Genomic DNA, 7,479 nt, shown 5'->3' with positions numbered 1-7,479 from the left:
CATGTGCAGACCGAAAAGCTGAGTTTTTTTCCCTTCAGTCCTGTAATATTGGATTGGGACAAGGTGAGTTTTTAAAGAATTAATTTTGGGAATAAGGGTATAATTTGTGAATTTCTCAAGCCTATTTTTTTCATCCATTATTTATTTCTCCCTTTGGGCCTTTGCCTCTCATTTTTAAAACTTCTCTAAGAGGCGGGCTGGGGAAGGGAAAGGGTGTAAAATTTGCTTCAGTTTTGTTATCTGCCCAAATTGAGTATTTGGGGATGAGATCAGGTCGGGAGAAGGCAGCTTGTTTATTATTTAAATGATTTTATATTTTATAAATGATAGTACGTTTTGATTATTTATAGTCTGTGGTTATTCATAATATCTTTGTTCATATGATATTATACAAGAACAAATTCACTGATTTGTTTGTTATCCCATCACAATCAGGGAAAGACCTGGATTGGCGCTGTAATGATTTGGCTTTGAGACTCTGTTTTCCATTATTATTAATTATTATTTTTACTTTGATGGATGCTCAGCATATGTTCTAGTTTTAAAAAAAATTAATAGGCTTTATTTCTTAGAGCAACTTAAGGTTTACAGAAAAATTGAACAGAAAGTATGGAGAGTTTTCATATTGTTTCCCCTGCTATTAACATCTTGCACTGGTGTGGGGCATTTGTTAGAATTGATGAACCAAGATTAATACATTGTTATTAACTGAAGCCCAGAGTTTAGATCAGGATTCACTGTTTTGTTGTACAGTTCAATGAGTTTGGATAAATGTATAATGTCATGTACCCATCATTACCATGTCATCCAGAATAGTTTCACTGTCCCAAAAATCCTCTGTGCTTTACCTAATTCATCTCTCCAACTCACACTCTCCTCCCGCTGAGCCACTGACCACTGATCTTTTTACTCTTTATAGTCTTGCTTTTTCCAGAATGTCATAGGGTTGGAATCATATGGTACTGACTTCTTTCACTTAGAAATACGCACTTAGGTTTCTCCATGTCTTTTCGTGGCTTGGTCGCTCATTTCTTTTTACTGCTGAATAACGTTCCATTGCAAGGATGTACCACAGTTTATCCGTTTTCCTGGTGAAGGACATCTTGACTGCTTTCAACTTTTGGCTATTCTATTCTCGTGATGCCAGCATCTAGACTCTTTCCCCACCTGCAGTAGGCTAAAAAATGTTCCCCGAGAGATACCCTGGTCCTATCACTGGATCCAGTGAATATTACCTTATGGGGCAAAAAAGGACTTTTCAGATGGGAGTAAATTAAGGATTTTGAGATGGCAGATTATCCTAAATGCCAGCACAGGTGACCTTACAAGAGAAAGTGAGAACGAGATTTGACCGTGGAGGCAGAGGTTGGAGTGCTGTGATTACAAGGTAATGGCTGCTGGCAGCCACCAGGGGCAGGGACCCACTCTCTCCTAGAGCCTCCAGAGGGAGTGTGGCTCTTCCTGGACCTGATCTCAGCCCAGGGAACTATGTTGGACTCCTGGCCTCCAGAACTGTGAGAGAATAAATGTACACTGTTTTAAGCTGACCAGTTTGTGGTGATTTGTTCCACCAGCTGCAGGAAACAAATATACTGCCCACACCCTGTTGGAATCAGTCTGGTGAATGTTACTCAAAGTACTCAGCTGGAGCAGTTGGATGTTCCCAACCACCAACCTCTAGCCGGAACATGATTGTGAGCAGAGGAGAAAAGCTCTGTGGAGAACTGGAGTTATGCTAGCAGGGGCTCTCAGCTCTTTCCTGCACTGTGATTCTCTCCAGCTGCCTAGTTCCTGTTTTTTCTGAGACTGGTTCTTCAACATTTGCCTCAATCCTATGAGTATTTCCCTATCCTTATAATAAATTCATTTATTACTTAATATAGGCAGAGTTGTTCTCTGTTTTTTTGTACCCAAGGAATTCTATATAGTTACCTAGAAGTATTGCTCTTTATTTCCTTATTTTCATGAGTTACTGTCTAACGTTACTTTTGGTTCAATTTTCAAAATGAGGGTTTAGCTATTGTTGCTGAGTTGCTTTTATAAGGCAGATGAGAAGCCCTGGAACAATGCTATCACATGTGAATATGTTAGGGCCTCTAGAATGAAAGATCTTGGTAAAATGACTTCTTTCTTTGTGATATAAGAAATATCAGTAGGATTTTTCTCTTGGACAATAATAGATGATTAATTTAAAAAATAGCTGGGAATACGAAATGATGAAAGGTAGAATAAGTATTACAAAATTCTAGAATTCATTTTTATTTATCAATTTTAGTATAGACCATAAGAATATCTCTGTGGGGAAGCAAGAATAGTGCACAAAACTAAGCCGGTATTATTTTTTCTAAAGTTCATTTTAATATCGGGCCATGTCAGTTGCCTAAGCATTGAAGGAATAGAGACTCAGGACGTGCCCCTAGCATAGAGCATGACACATGGCAGATACTCACTTATGATCGATTGAATGAACAAACATGAATCTAATGAGTAGGTGAAGCACGACGATGAAAGTCCACTTGTTTAGAATGAGGTCATTCCTAAGATATCCCCTGATGAAAACTCTTGTAGGAAAGCTGGGAGCCATCATCATTCTATTTTATTAATCCGAAAATTGGTCGAAAAGATCAGGGAGAGAAAATAAGTAGAAAATTATTTCCAGCCTTATCTCAAAAAAGGCAAAGCAGTGGAATGAAGTTTTCCCCCTTTGTAGCACCATAAAGCAATGATGACCTGCTTATGGAATTTACAAAGGGAATGTTTATTTGTGTAGCTCCTTAGCTATGCCTTTAATGCTAAGAAGGGCACAAAATACAGCCCATTATAAGAAAAATCTCACTATTAAGTAATCAGGCACAGCCAAGAGAAGCAGGGAGTGGTGCAAGATGGTTCTTGGTTTCTTTCCTACGGTTGCACAGCATCCCCAGCACGCCAACCACAGGAAGGTTGTGCTCCCTCTTCTCTGCCTCCAATGCCCGCCCTGGTGTTTCCATCCCCCTGCCCGACCCCTGCCCTGTGTACACACATTCATACAGTCCTGCCTCTTTATCCTCTCAGGCTTTGGTTTGAGCCGTCAGTTGCTCAGTTCATTTTGGTGTTTTCTCTGGAAGCACCTGGGAGTGAGGTGTTTCAGATGTGGCAGGTAGAAGGGCAAACAAAGAAAGAGACAGCTTCCTGGCCCGAGTGCAGGTGACAGACAAGGGAAACAAGCCGTTTCCCTTCTAAGACAAACTGTCTTTTAGAGCACAACCTCAGTGCCTATGTTGACAGTCTTTGTCTTCCTTCTTTGATTTACCAAGGTCTGCTAAGATTGCTCAATTCTTAGCATAATACATTACAATAATAAAAAATCCTGTCAGTGTTGCATCCTTGAGATATGCTAAAAAGAGCCTCTGTTGCTTCCCTCTGCCTTCTGTCTGTTTATCATCCTAGCAGACAGGTTTTTGAAGAAGAGAGAGTAGACAGCTATACACGTGATGTGATTTGGGACATGGCACAAGGCCCACCTACTCACAATATTTCTTGGTTCCTACGCTTTCTGTTATTTTTCTATTAGTCTTTTCCCTGAGTGTTGTTTTAAAGGAGACGTGCCTGTGGGCGATCAGGAACTGACTTACGTGATTACCCCCTGTCAGAGAGAAGAGTCTCGTAAGTTTGAGACACAGAGGGGTTGGTTTTAATAGGGAAGAGTGAGAATATGGAGGGCGGGTTCAAGAGCCCGGAGAGAAGTGTCCAGGAAAGCCACGTCCAGGAGGGGTGCCACAGTTCGTTCTGTGCCATCCAGGGGACCGCCTGAGGGGGCGCAGAAGGCAAGGAGGACCAGTCCTGCTTATAATTAGAGAGACTGACAAGTTCTGGGGGGCTGACAATTCCTTGCAAACAATGCCCTTCATTACTAAAGTTGACTATTATTTTTAACTTTTTATTTAGAAATAATTTCAAAATTACAAATTGATAGTATTTTAAGAAAGCATGTATTTTGGTAAAATTAGTGAAGGACTTAGGGAATAGGGGGTTGTGGAGGCATTAGGATGAATTCCTGTGCCTTGTGCTGTGGGTGGTGGGTACAGAGCTGGGAGCAGCCCCTGGGTTACAGGGAACCTACCCTCTGCTTCCCTCTGCCTCTTTGCTTCCTGTGACCCGCTCCTCTTTTTCCCTTTCCTGCCTTCCCTCATCTCTTGCTTTTTCCTACCTTCACTCCTTTTGTGCTGCCCTTACTCTGCTATTTTAAGATCCTAGTGAAAATTTGCTTAACCATACAAGCCTGTTTCCTCAACTATAAAATTTTCCCTGAACACTGAGGAAGGTTGGCACGTGTACGATGAGATAACGTGTATAGTTCCTAGTACAATGCCTAGAATGGAATCAGGGCCCAATAATTTTTATTTCCCTTTCCTCTCAGATTCTCATCCTTTTTATTCATCAAATGCTGATTAATCATAATTATCTCTTTGTGTTGTGGTTATATACTTAATGGAAACACATGAGATATTACAAATAAAAACTGTGGCATAATACAAACAACGAGTAGTTAGAAATGAAAAGGATATAAACTATCACTTAAAATAGCAACAAAAATATACGCGCTGTCTAGCAATAACTCCAACAGAAAATGTGCATGGATTACATAGAGAAATTGTGAACCTTTATTGACAGGTGGTAAAGAGGATTCTAGAAGACTCAAATAAGTGGAGAGACATGCACATTTATATCTAAGAAGACTCAATATTTCACAATTTCAGGATTGCGTATTTCCTTAATCTTTTTTAAAGACTATTTTAAAAAGCAATATGGTAAGTTTTCCCATCAAAAATATTCAACTATAGTACAAAAGGAAAAAACAAAAGCCCTCAGTATCCCAAAGTTACATGAACAAGTGCTTCTGGATTGTATAACATTTCTGGAGATATCCTACAGAAACACAAAGAAAATGCTGTCCTTGAAATAACTGAGAAGGAACTAAACACGAAACTGGAAATAAAAATGGAAACTATGTTTCAAGATGACTTGAAAATGTTCTGGTGATGATAAAGACGGTGACGTCAAGATCAAATTGATCTTTAAAGTCAATACAGTTCTAATCCTAATCCTAAAAGGAATTCCAAAATTTATGCAGAATAGCCAAGGTCCAAGATCAGCAAGACAACTCTACAGAACCAAGGCAGGGTTACTTTCTCTACCAGGTACCATGCCTCAAGGAAAGTTTGACTATGAAGATAGTGTGGTACAGACAGAAGGATAGACAAATAAACCAGTGAATGGGGGGAGCGGAGAGGAGGGCAGGGTGTTTAGAGAGGCCAGAGGCAGACCTGTGCATATATGGAAACTTGATATTTGTAGAACACTGGGAAAATTATCCATAATTTTTGGAAAATTAGATATCTCTATGGAAAGTTTTGATTGATTCTCTACATCTCACAATATACAATAATGACTTCCAGGTGGAGCAAAATTAAAGTATGAAAGGCAGAACAGTACAACTTTTGGAAGGAAATACAAGGAGAATATCTTTAGGACTTCAGGATAAGAATAAATTTCTTAACAAAGCATACAGAAATGCAGACTAAAAAGGAAACTGATAAATTTAGCTGCATTAAAATTAGGAATATCTCTTTATTAAAATTTACCATAGACAGAATATAAAACAATTCATACAATGTATACAATGGGAAAAGATGTGTAATGCATAAATCATCAAAAGGTATTCAGAATATGTATTTGCAAAATACACTTGCAAGAGACTTGTACAGACATTTCATAGAGGAGGAAACACAAATGAATAATAATCATATGAAAAGATGTTTAATTTTGTTAATAACTAAAGATATGCAAAGTAATGAAATTAATGTACCATTTCATCCTTATCAAATTGGCTAAGAGTCTAACAATTCTAAGTATGGGAGACATAAATCAGAGTGTCCATAGTAGCATCGTATATAATAGTGAAAAACTGGAAACAACCCATGTGGTCATCATAGCAACATAGATGAATCTCAAAGATGATATTGATTGAAGTAGACAAAAAAAATTATACAGTATTTTGTTTATCAATAGATAGACATGTAGTATATACAGAAAAGCAAGGATATGATTAACACACGACTGCACCTAACTCTTATCTCTGGCAGAGAGGGATGGAGAGGGATGTATGGGAGGTTTCTGGGATGTTTATAATGTCATCATTCTTATTTAGGTAGTGTGTCCATGAGTGTCGTTTAATTATTGTTCTTTACTTGTATATATACTTTGTATGCTGATATATACATATACAAATGCATGAATATGCACATATATTTCATATATACAGAGCGTGAAACAGGGCTTAGTACAGAAAAGTTACTGGATATGCATTAATTTTCCTTTTCTCTCCATCTATCTTCTGTCACATGACTCTGGCTGGATTAAATCCTTTGAGATTAGGCAGGTGATGGTAAAATAACCAGACTAGAACACTATCAGTTATGCATTAGACTGTTCTAAGGAGGCAACATCTCAATGCCAGTAGTCAGACAAATACAACAGGCAGAGCCAGTCTCACTGAGTCCAGGATTGCTGATGAAAGACAGAACTTGGTAAAGTCATGGTGAGGATAGCTAGAGCCAGCTGCCTTGTGCCAATTTCTGGCTACTGAGCCAAGAATAGGAGCAGATCCTTCTGTGAAACGACTGCCAAGCATGTGTGTACAGATTATTTTATCTGAATGTATTGCAGTTGCAAAGCAATTAACAAATTTAAAATTTGGATCTAGATACATGTTCCATATTTTATAGCACCATTGATATTATCATTTAATGGTATTTTGATTGGTGAACCTACTTTTCTTGACTTTCTGAATCCCTTCTCTTTGTCTTAGAGACGATCTCTAATTTGTTAATTATTTGTCTAATTTGTTAACAATTCTTGAAAATTTAGCAAGCAAGCCACTGTAACACATCCTCTTTGAAAACAGAAGTGTTCCCATTACTTAATCAAACAAATCTTGCTCTTTAATATTTTTTCCAAAAATGGATTACTCAAATAATCATATTTGCCTTTTACCTTTGTATGCTAAACGTTGCTGCCTTCCTCTCTCCTTGGATAGCTCTGCCTTTGTGAGTCATTAAAGAGGTTGCTGTTTTGTCTTGAGCAGGTAGCCACCACCACATGTCAAGGTAGTACTTAGTGGTTTTTTTCAACTTTAAATATAGTACATATAGTAATATATAATAATATTCTGTTATTCTCCCACTTATCTCAGAAGTGAACAGAGATAGGGCAGAGGAAAGAATTATGGGCTTGGCTGCTGTAACATTGACTGTAAACTATAGCGGCTTAAACAATCCAGAAGTTTATTTCTTGGTCTGAGTTAATAAGGCTGCCCAGCTTTTGAAGCAGTGAAGATCCCTTCTCCTTCCACCTTGTTGCTCCCACTATCTCTAGGGAATGGTTCAAGATGATTCATCACCACGTCTCCATTTCCACCAAAGGGAAGAGGAAAAAGAA

Source organism: Equus quagga, chromosome 3 (genome assembly GCF_021613505.1).
Source record: "Equus quagga isolate Etosha38 chromosome 3, UCLA_HA_Equagga_1.0, whole genome shotgun sequence".
NCBI lineage: Eukaryota > Metazoa > Chordata > Mammalia > Perissodactyla > Equidae > Equus > Equus quagga.
This window is presented reverse-complemented; position numbering follows the sequence as displayed.